Below are 12024 nucleotides of genomic sequence, written 5' to 3'. Positions count from 1 at the left end.
CAGCAATCCACTTTGGGAGACTGTTTTCCCTGTCAGAAAACAAAAAAGAAAGACTTGCATTTATATAGCGCCTTTCAAGACCACAGGACTTCCCAAAGCACTTTAATAGTCAATGAAGTACCTTTCAAGTATAGACACTGCTGTAATTTAGGAAATGAGGCTGTTAATTTGCAAACAGCAAGCTCCCACAAGCAGCAATGTGATAATAATCAGATAATCTATTTTTGTGATGTTGATTGAGTGATAAATATTGGCCAGGATACGAGGGATAAATCCCCTACTAATCTTCAAAATAGCATCACAGGATCTTTTACGTCCACCTGAGAAGGCAAAAGACAACACATCTGGCAGTGCAGCACTCCATCAATACTGGACTGAAGTGGCAGGCTAGATTTTTGTGCTTAAGTCATGGGGTGGGATTTGAACCCACAGCCTTCTGATTAAGGGACAAGAGTGCTACCCACTGAACTATAGCTAACAGAAGAAAAGAAAAAAAGTGCTTCCAATTTGCTACAAGTCAGTTTCACACTGCTAACGAAGACCTACTTCACTCCCATAACTTCGTACATAATATAGTCTCTCTTCCAAGATGTTGCTCATGGATTAAAAAAAAGAAAGAAATGTTGTCCTTCTCTTCCTTTGTTTCCCTACCCGTCTCATGCTCTCTCATTCTTTCTATTGCGCTCTATGTGTCTTTTCGTGCTTTCTACTTTTATGTCTCTTTTTGTGTCTCAGGTTGCCTCTCACAATTCTGCTGTTTCTCTGGGTAAATTTTATGAATTACTGTTCCTAGCTCAGAGCTTTGCATGATATGAGTGCAAATAGGGAATTCAAGCAGGCCACTCAGCTGCAGGTAGTTATTAATATTAATTCCTTATCACTTTTCTAAATGTATTTGCCTGTAGTTATGCATGTGAGACATGACCTCATTGGCTGGTGGAAGGGTGTTGAATGACTTACTCCTGTTCCTTTGTTCCTATGGTCCTTTTGAAATGGTAAAAAGGATGGTACCTTGTGTCCAGCGTTGATATCCAAAATTAAATAAGAGATTAAGAAACCATCTGATTGTTGAAGCTCATGAAGATTTTCCTGGAACTATTCTCTGATAAGGTTAAGTTATGGTAAAAGATGTCTTTTTCTCAGAAAAATCAATGATTGAAGTATTGTTTTGTAAATGAATTATGATAAAATATTGAGGGTGGAATTTCCTGATCATTCGCCATAACTTCAACGGAAGAGGCACGGACACTCTAGAAAAATCTCATAATCACCTTTTATCAGAACTTACGTGTGGCTTCTCCACTGAAGTTATGATGAATATGAGAAGTAATCCAAACAGATATTCATCCACAAACTGTTTTCAATGTACGTAATTATTGTTTTTAGACACAAACATTATCAACTCATTTTTTAATCTTTTTATTGATGGACTTCTATTAACTGTCTGCTGGGCTACTTAAAATACAAATTCCTTGATTTACAACCAATATTTTTTTCAGAACTAAGTTGGTACTTCAGAAGCGGTGCTGAAAAAACCATGATCAAAAGGAAATAAAGAGTACAAATATTTTCAACTCGGTTACATTTTGTGAAAACTTGGGTACCTATTCAAGGGATTATGTTGGGGTGGTTGATGGATTTTTGAATGCAATGCCCCAAAGATCTGTGTTGAGACCCGACTGTTGCTTATTGACATTAGCAGCATGGGCCGGAATTTTACCGGGCCATTTAGAGTGAGTTTGGAGGCTGGTGTGGGTGGGGGCTGCCGTACAATGGGGGCAGACCACGTTTGGCTGGAAGTCCGACAGCTTGACGTTGCTTCCAGATTTTACCAACAGCAGAAACTATGGAGGGCGGACTCCGGACATTGAGGTGGCAGCGCCCTAATTATGGTAGTTGAAAGGCCAATTAACTGCAATTTTGCGGCACATTTCTCATTTTACCAAGGGTCAACAGGGACCACAGTGCTTCGTAACCCTGCCTGGTTAATGAAGGTGACAAGGAAGTGGGGGCTAAGGGCTGGCTCTCTCAGGAAGCCATCAGGAGAGCCAACATGTGGTAGCAGGATGGGTGGTGCAGAGAGGGGACAGCCAGACGTTGACAGAGGGGGAAGAAGGTACCAGTATTGTGGGGTCATGTCACCAGGATCACCTAGGGGCAGTGGCACTTGCTCCAAGGAAAGAACTCAGACAGATTTAGGTGGGGGTAGAGGGCCATTTGGATAGAAGGCCTAGGAATAAGAGAAAGGCCTCCTGCCATGGGCCTCGTTCACACAGGCTTCAAGGACCCCATTGAGGAGGCGCGGCAGCCTAGAGGAGGAAGATCCAGGCACCAGTGGAGGCACATCAGCAACCTCAGGACCAGCAAGAGGACCAGCCTCAGGGTGGGCACACCAGAGAAGGGTACAGAGGAGCACGTGCCACCAGGCACCTGCACGCAGACAATGCTATCCCCAGTAGACAGTCTAACATCTGAGGCTGAACCTTTTCCAAATGTCCGAGCGTCAGTTTCAGCGAAGACTGCGGCTCTCCAGGAGGCTGACACTGATCTCTCCACCATGCTGCAGGACGAACTGAGACCCATGGGGGTTAGTGGACACCCAATGCCAGTGGTGCTAAAGGTCACAGTGTCTCTCAACGTCTATGCCTCTGGCTCTTTCCAGGTATCCACTCGGGACATGTGTTGGGTCTCCCAGTCTGTGGCCCATCGGTGCATCAAGGAGGTGGCCAATGCCATGTTTAAGAGGGCCAGCAACTATGTGTACTACCTCATTAATCCAGAAGGTCAGGCAAAGAGGTCCATTGGCTTTGGGCCATCGTTGGATTCCCCCAGGTGCAGAGTGAAATCGATTGCATACAAATGGCCATCAAGGCTCCCAGGGACCAGCCAGTGGCCTTCATCAACAGGAAGGGCTTCCATTCCATCAATGTCCAACTGTTCTGCGAGCACCAAAAGCGGATCCTTAGGTGTGTGCAAGATTCTCGGGTAGCAGCCAAGACACCTAGATACTTCGGCAGACCCAGGTGCTCAGCTTTTCCAGCCTCCTGCATGCCTTCATGGATGGATACTTGAAGACAAGGGCTACCCACTAAGCATATGGCTACTAATGCCTGTGAAGAACCCATTCAAGGATGCAGAGGAAAGGTACAATACCTGACACGTCAACTGGAGCGACCATCAAGCAGGCCATTAGGCTTCTGAAGATGCAATTCAGGTGCCTAGGTGGTCCGATGGAGCCCTTCAGTATGCCCCAGAAAGGGTGTCATGAATCGTGGTGATCTACTATGCACTGCACAACCTGGTACCACAGGCGTGAGGCTTTGAATAATGAGGACATTGCTGATCACGATGCCTCCTCCATTGATGAGAATATGAAGGAGCCAGCTAATCAGGCAGTGCAAGATGAGGGACCCTTAGGACCACAGGCAAGGCACAATGAGATATGTGCAAAGGAGGCCCTAATACAAAGCTGTTTTCTGTGACTTTTTTGCCCTCTCGGAAACATTCCAACAAAGCCTTACCTTTAATCAGTGCTGCTGTTGCCCCCTTCATTTTGCACTTGATTGCCCAGGGCCCCAGTGCTCAGTGCAAATGGAGAGGCTGAGGAGCTAAACAGATGCACCTTCGTCCATCGCTTCAAGCACATCGAGGGAGCAAAGCTGTAGATGAGATCTCATGGGGCAGCAAGAATTGGAATAAGAAGCAGTAAACGTGAAGGAAAGAGTTTTTGAGCAGCACAACAGAAATGAGACTTAATATCTCCATATTGCAATCACCCATGAACTCCAGTGCAGATAAGTTCTCTTCTTAACTCTCTTGCAAGTGCTCTTACGTGGTGCTCCCCCTGCTCCTGCAGCTGAGGTGGAGGCAGGCTGCTGATTGTCCTGCCCTGTGTCTTGGTGGCCATCCTCTGGTTGCCTGAGTCCTGGAGGGCCTAGACTCACTGAGGGGCTTCTGCACAGGTGGAGGACCCTCCCCTGTTATCACAGCTACTTGAGATGATGGTGTCACTGGCAGGGACGGCTGAGGTGCCGCTGTTGACACCAGGAGCGTCCTAAAAGGAGCTTCTGAAGCAGATGTCGGCTGCTCCTCTCCCTGCTGACTTGAGAAGTACGAGGACCTGGGAGAGACTCCAGGTGCCTTGTCCTGCTCTCACCTTGCCACTGCTGCATGGACCTCATGGACAAGGTGATGGCATGCAGGTCTGCACGCATCTCCAGCATCCACTGAGTGGTCTGCTGGATCAGGCTCTCCATCGGGTAGCCAGTCTTTCCATGGAGGAAGGCATGCAAACACACACACCAGAGATATGGCAGCACTCATGGCCTGGATGGTTTCTTCATCATCTGCACAGGTTGCACATAGCATCTGGAAGCTCCACCAGATGTTCATCTCTCACTGCAGCTGCAGCATTTGCTGTGTTGCGGCCAACTCCAGAGGCATGTCATCAGCCTGGGGCTCAGCATGGGCCTGTCCTCCCACAGTCCTCCGACTGTCAGTGGCCTCGGCTGTCATAGCCTCCATCAGCTGCTCGGGCACACCTGTGCTGTGCTCACCAGGTTGTGACCTTGAATCTAATCATGGTGCATACCCACTGATGTGACAGTATCTGCGCTGGTGGAAGGTATGGGGGAATGATGTGACGCTGCACCCTTTGAAGATCCCTCCTCTTCCTCAGAAGTGATTGACTGGCCCCCAGTCTCTTGAGCTCCACGTACCTCACCTTGACCCTGACCTGCATGAGCGAACAGAAACATTTAATGGTTAAGGGCTTCCCATTTCCCATCCCAACTAATCTTGCAATGGAGCTGCATGTGTCCAGTAATGGTCACATGAGAACTCTGCCTTGTGTGTGTCAAATGCACCCTTGTGTACCTGCACTTGTTCACTCACCCTCTTGGGTGGGCACTCCTGTCTCACCATCAGCAATCACATAGCTGCCATGGTGGCCCGCCCATTCCAAGGCGTCCTCCTCCACAGGCATCAGGATGTGAAGGAACGGTAGCTCTCTGCCAGTTTTAGCCCTCTCTTTTTTGTGTTCTCCTGCGGTCACAAAAAAGAATACTGTTAGTTTCCCCATAGGGAGAAGCACAACACTTCTGCTGGTGGGAGCCAGCCATCCACGATGGGGGCACATAAATGCCACCTGCAAAAGGCCACTATCGACCTTGTAGGGGGTCAGCAAAACCAGATAGGCGCCTCTTACCAAGATGCAGCATGTCTCGAACAGAAAATGCTGCTGCCTGACCCTCTTGCCACCACTGCATGGTCACTCCCTGTCCACTAAGTGCAACCTCTCCATTGCCACATGCAAGTCCCAAAGGGAAAAAGAAGTAGGGAGTAGTCACTTTAGCAGCCCGAATTAGGTAATTGACATGCTTGCGACACCAGATCCAGGTTCGGGATGTGACTCCACGGCTGCTGACCTCCTCTGCAATCTCTTTCCAGCCTTGCTTGTTCAGGTGGGACCCTCTCCTCCTCCCATCCCTTGGGCAAGATCTCCTGATTTGTCCATGCAGCCTGGAGGAGAGCCTGCAGGGAGGCAGCACTGAACAGTGGGACTGCCTGGGGTCTTTCTTCTGCCATTCTTGCCGTAGCCTTCAGGTCAGCTCCTTGGTTGTTTAAAGGCTGCAGTGGGGGAAAAGCAGTAACAGGATGGTGCAAGGCTGCAGTGGGGGAAAAGCAGTAACAGGATGGTGCAAGGCTGCAGTGGGGGAAAAGCAGTAACAGGATGGTGCAAGGCTGCAGTGGGGGAAAAGCAGGAACAGGATGGTGCAAGGCTGCAGTGGGGGAAAAGCAGTAACAGGATGGTGCAAGGCTGCAGTGGGGGAAAAGCAGGAACAGGATGGTGCAAGGCTGCAGTGGGGGAAAAGCAGGAACAGGATGGTGCAAGGCTGCAGTGGGGGAAAAGCAGGAACAGGATGGTGCAAGGCTGCAGTGGGGGAAAAGCAGAAACAGGATGGTGCAAGGCTGCAGTGGGGGAAAAGCAAGAACAGGATGGTGCAAGGCTGCAGTGGGGGAAAAGCAGGAACAGGATGGTGCAAGGCTGCAGTGGGGGAAAAGCAGGAACAGGATGGTGCAAGGCTGCAGTGGGGGAAAAGCAGAAACAGGATGGTGCAAGGCTGCAGTGGGGGAAAAGCAAGAACAGGATGGTGCAAGGCTGCAGTGGGGGAAAAGCAGGAACAGGATAGTGCCAACACCTGCTGCAGTGTCAGCCGACGCTGACCTCACCACCTTACATCTTGCCTCACGACATGGATTGGATGGCCCCTGCGCCACGCCTTCCTTAATTGGCCATCTGCTGCAAGATCGCATGTAGTGAACGACCAAATGGAAACGACACCTGCTGTCAGTGCCACCAACATGACCTTTGGTCTCACCACAAAATTCAGCCCATGGATTTACAAGCTCCACGAAAATTAATCAAGTTTGTAGATTGTACATAGGACGAAAATTAAGTATTCTATAAATGACCTCAAAATAGCCAAAGGTGAAGTTGAAAAAGATGTTGCCCCAGAAATGTTCTCATTTTTGAGCGCATGGTGAGTTGAGCACTCCACTCCATGTGCGGGTAAGTATGTTTTAAAACCCTACCTTGTTGGTTGCAGCCTGGTTTTCCTGAGTGCTGTATCGAGGCAAAGCAAGCTTGCAGTGGTCCTTAAACATGTGTTAGGCCCCTTGTTTGCATATGCCTTGGGCCTCACCATGCTCAGTCTTCTGGGCTGTGGGCAGCAATCGCATTCTCCAACATGACTTACGAGTTGGGGCCTGACCACAGGTGACGTAGTGGAGGGGCGTGGGGAGCTGATGGGGGTCAGGGAGGGATCATGTCAGGCGTGAGCCAGCAGCAGCTGCAGGTTCAATGTGGAGGCAGGACGAGCACTTCAGCTCCTCTTGGCTCTACATTAAGGGGTAGAAATTCAGTTGCATTTGGACCAGTGTTTGGGTCCTGCTTGGGTGCTCAATTTCATGTAGCGACAGCCTGTGACTACAGTGTGCATGAATTGCGGCAGCTGCCACATTGGTTAAGGCACGCCTGAGGTGTCCCTGGAAGGGCTCCTAAAATGAACACTGGGCTCCTTAAAATATTTAAATTTGGATCCTATGCATGTATTAGGACACTTTTGGGAAATTGGTGCCTGATAATACTTAAACTCGTCCAGGTCTTTGGGAACAGCACGTCATACCTGGATATGACAGAGGGGCCATGTAGGAGGAGGCTGTGCTTCAGCAGGCAGGCAGGTACTGACCTACGTTATCTGTCACAGAAGGAATTGGAGCCAAACACCAGGGCATATCTGTGGCTCTTAAGGTAGTGATGGCTTTCAACATCTGCATCACTGGCTCTTTTCAGGCTCCAACAAGTGATATTAGCAACATCAGTTAGTTTGCTTTGCATATGGCCATCAGACGGGTGATAGATGGCCTATTTGCAAGGAGACAGCAATACATCACCATCCTTATAAAAGCTGCGAATCAGGAGGAGAGAACGCTTGGATTTGCCCACATCACTGGATGTCCTCAATGTCTATTGGCTGCACACATGTGGCTGAATTTAATGAGCCCACCCCTGGTCCCAATGGCGGGCACGGAAAAGGACACTGATCCTGTACATCACAGGAGTGGTGGCCCCATTGCGATTGCGTGGCATGTGGTCATTTTGCATAGGGGTGGTGCGGGTCCCCCCAAGTCACATGTCGGGAGCAGGAGGCGAGTCGTTGATTGCATCGTCAGATGACTCCACAAAAGGTGCTGGCGTCATATTTAAAGGCCTGCCAGCCCTGAATTCACTCCTGCCTTGGAGCTTTGTGCTACTTAAAACTCTGCCTGACTGGTTCATGTAACCCACCCCACCCTCCAAGGATGCAGTAGATGATCGCCAAGGCAAGACGCAGGGTGACCTACAGTTCAGTGATGTCTTCCTGCAGACTCTCCTCCAGGCTGCAAGGGAACGACGGGAGATTCTCTTCCCCCGCAATGGCAAGAACAGGTCCTCCCGCCTGACCAAGGAAGCCTGGGTGGAGATCGCAGAGGAGGTCAGCGGCTGTGGGGTCACCCATCTCAACTGGGTCCAGTGTAGGAAGAGGGTCAATGACCTCCTGCGTGCTCCATACCACTCGCCTTTTTGAGGATTGCATGTGACTACACAGGAGGGAGCGTGTTATGGGGAGGATAGCATTGCAACAGCATTGGCTGAGGGGCTAGAGTTTCATCTCATCTTGAAAGATGCATGGCTGCATCTTGACCATAGGCCACCTTCCTTCATAGTTCACCCCTTCCCTCTTAACTCCCCTAACCTACAGCGTCAGCATGAGATACAACAGATTCCCCAGTCAGGGACGAGAGGCTGACATGAGCATGTACGTCAAGTTGATCTGTTTGCCATTCTCTACTATCTCCATCCTTCCTCTCGCATGACTAGAGGGCCCATAATAGAAGGGAGATGGCCCGGACTGGAGGAGGACTCCCAGATCTGTGTCCACTCACCTCCGCCAAGGAAGAGGCATGGAGCTGGTGGGCACCCAGGCAGGATGCGCAATATCGACCAGGGAGATTGAAGTCCCTGCACAAAAGAGTGAGGATTGTCTCCCGTTGACATGCGGATTAATGTTGGAGACTCACATCACGTGTGGTTGGCATCAGGAGGTCTGCACAGCCTAACTCACACATCTTTGTGTTCTCTCATGCAGGTTGCAATGCTCAGGGGTCTGCAGCCACAGGGGGACTGTCGTTCATCTCTGAGGAGGAGGACCACTCAGAGGATGCGCCATCCCATGACTCTCCTGCACCCTCCACCAGCGCAGATACTTTCACCTCGGTGGGTTTTTGCTCAGCTTTAGAAGGGATCACAAGCTGGTGAGAGCACCACACACGCACTCAAGCAGCTGGCTGAGGCTGAGACAGCTAATGTCTCTGACAGTCAGAGGACTGAGGGTAGCCAGGCCCATGCTGAGCCCAGGATGATGATGAGCTTCTGGTGTTGACAGCACAGATTATGCTGGAGTTTCAGAGAGATGTAAGGCAACATCCAGCATGGACTTAATGAGCTGAATGGTCTTCGTCTGTGCCGTAAATGGATCTATAACTATTTCATGCACAGTAATGAGCGAAGCTGGAGGAGTCCATCCATGCCATGACGGTTGCCATGTGCCAGGCATTTGAGCACATGACTTCTTCCTCCATCGAGAGGTTGGCAACCCTCATGGAGAGCCAGATACCACAAAGGCACGCAGACCTGCACACCATCGCCTTGGCCATGCGCTTGAGGCAGTAGTTTCAAGCTGAGAGAAGGAACAGGAGCCTAGAGGCTTCTCCACCTCCTGGTCCTCTGGTGAGCAGGGAGGTTCAAGCAAGCCTTCAAAGGCGAGAGGAGAGGCTGCCATCCACATCTGCGGGTGTTATACTCCAGAAAGCTTGTTATGGAAGGATAATGCTGGAGACGATCTTTACTCAATTTTACATTTATTGTACAGAATAAAAGGATTACAAACATGTAGATCCTCGCTCAAAACCCTCGACCAGAATAAGTAAGTGTCTGCTTTTAAGTGCTCAAATAAGACCCCAGTTAACACCCTCCACCTACATATAATCAAACAATTGATACACAATTAACATATTAACAGGAGTTCCCCTCAAGGCACTCCAAGTGTGGCCACCGGTTCCTCAGCTCCTCCGCCAGTGAGCCCAGCTCCAGCAGATGTGACGCCTGAGGAGAGTCCTGCACATGTGCAGAAAACCTTCAGGCAGTCGGGCCCTCCAGGCCTCAGGCAGCCAGAGGACAGCCGCCAAAGTCATCACAGGCCAAAGGGCGTCCTGATCTGCAGCCTACCTCCAGCCCTGCTGATGTCACAGGCTTTGCACTACATAGGAGCACTAGAAAATGTATTAAGACGACCACCTAGCCACATTTTGGGTTTTACGGGTGTAGCATATATGTTTGGTGGCAATTAATTAAAATATCAGACTTTCCACCTCCTTCTGATGCCCTCAAACATGTGTAACTAAGAATATGAAGACCAAAGTCAATGCCAAGTAAAAATCCTCTTTACCAAAACATATACATTCTGGATTTAACAAATTTTTGTTTTCTTAATATTAAAATGAAATCACTGTAGTGCCATCCCTTCCTGGCTGTCCTTTGTGTTCATTTACCTACTCTGGTACTCCTTTGGTGATTCCTCTGCTTCTAGCCCCTGGGAGCTCAAAAGCTGCTGATTATCCACTGAGGGTACTTGAGATGGCCATGTTGGGCAACCTCGAGCAGCTTTGACCCTTGGGGGCCCAGCTGTGGAGTGCTGTGTCATGGCATCAACCAAAACAGCTGGCAATTTAGAACCAACAAGAGTACGAAGTCTGAAGATACCACAGAGCAAGTATGCTGTTTTCCTGAGACAGGACAGCATGAGTCTCTCCCATGGAGCCAATGCCACTACCAATGGGACTGCACCTCTACACTCCCTCTGTTCTGTGTGAGAACAGACTGAAGGAGTGTAGTGATAATCTGGAAGCCCTGTCCATGCTCGCACCATGGATTGCAAGCTTGAGATGTTAGTCCCCACGGCAACGAGGACAGCAGCCTGAGCTCCCAGCAAAAGCTGTCAAAGCTGTTACCAAAGTTCAGGCTATCATTATTAGCCCAACTGCAGTGTTCATAGAGCTGACTGTTCTCTCCATGGTTGACTACACGGTCACAATACTGTGTGTGAAAGCTAGCGGAGACGTGAGGAGTTGATGAAAGTAGTAGCAAGGACAGTAACGGGTGCAGCATGTGATATTAAAAGCAGCAGGAGGAAAGTGAAGTGTGTTGCAGTGTTTAGAGAAGAGTGCTGGTAATCAGGATAGAGTATTGGGGTTGTAGGTAATATAGGGTTTAGCACAGCATAATGTGCATTCAGACTTAATTGCCTTACATTAGCAGCACTGGTCAAATCATTAAACTTCTTCCTGCATTGCAACCAGGTCTGTGGTGTGCTGCTCCTTCCACTGACCTGCTCTGCCATTGCAACCTACTGCTGCTGAGCAACTTGTCGCCAAAGGCGTCCTGCCACTCAGCCGGAAGTGGTCATCCCCCAGCTGCTGATTACCTCCACCAATACTTCTAAAGCAGTGTTGAGAATCAGGGAGCCCTGCAGCTTCTTTTTGTCCACTGTGAAAAGCATTCAGTGACAGAGTTGCCTGCAGCCAAAGTGCACCTCCCTTTAAAATGTTGTCATGCTAGGCTGGCAAGAATGAGGCACATTAATTTTGTCATGAACATTGATTTTAAACTGTTACTGGAAAGGACTTGTTAAACAGATCAGTCGTGACTGGAAAAGACATTTGCATAGTAACAGACAGTGTTTGGAAGGACAAAGCAGCTATTCCCTGACAGTCAACCCACAATGGACTTTTGATCACCAGGTGTTGAAGGTGGGGGAGCTCGCATTCCAGGTTGACGGCTAAGATGGCCGAATACACAAACGGACATGGTCAAACCAGCTAGTCACATGACTAACCTGCTGGGTAACCTGAGTTTTTCGAATTTGTACGAACAGTTTGGGTGGAAAGCTGTTTGCTTCTGGACTGGGAAGATCTCTCTCCTGTCTGCTCCCATCTCTTTCTCACAAGCCTCTGAATCCACTGAAGACATATGAACCCCAAGAGAGAAAAGTCTCCTACAGCGAACAAAGTTTAAGAAGAATACTGCACCCCAATGAAAAGCAAGATCTACTGACAATCAAGGACTTTACAGTGAGCTCGAAGAACCATAACAACAACTCTTCAGATTTCGCCACAAACCCTTCCACTTTATTTTTCCTCTTCTCTTCTCTTTCTCTATTTGCATGTGTCTATCGTGTATGCATGCTAGCCTGGGCACACGTGTATTCGTAGGCTTTAACTGAATTAGAGTTTTAAGTTTAATAACTTTCAACTTTTCTTCTTAAAACCTAAGAAAGCCTGTTTGTGCTTTTTTATTTGCCTTATAATTGGAAAGTGGTGGACAAGGATTCACCAAGGGGGAACTAAAAACACTGTGTGTTTAAA

Source organism: Heterodontus francisci, chromosome 3 (genome assembly GCF_036365525.1).
Source record: "Heterodontus francisci isolate sHetFra1 chromosome 3, sHetFra1.hap1, whole genome shotgun sequence".
NCBI lineage: Eukaryota > Metazoa > Chordata > Chondrichthyes > Heterodontiformes > Heterodontidae > Heterodontus > Heterodontus francisci.
This window is presented reverse-complemented; position numbering follows the sequence as displayed.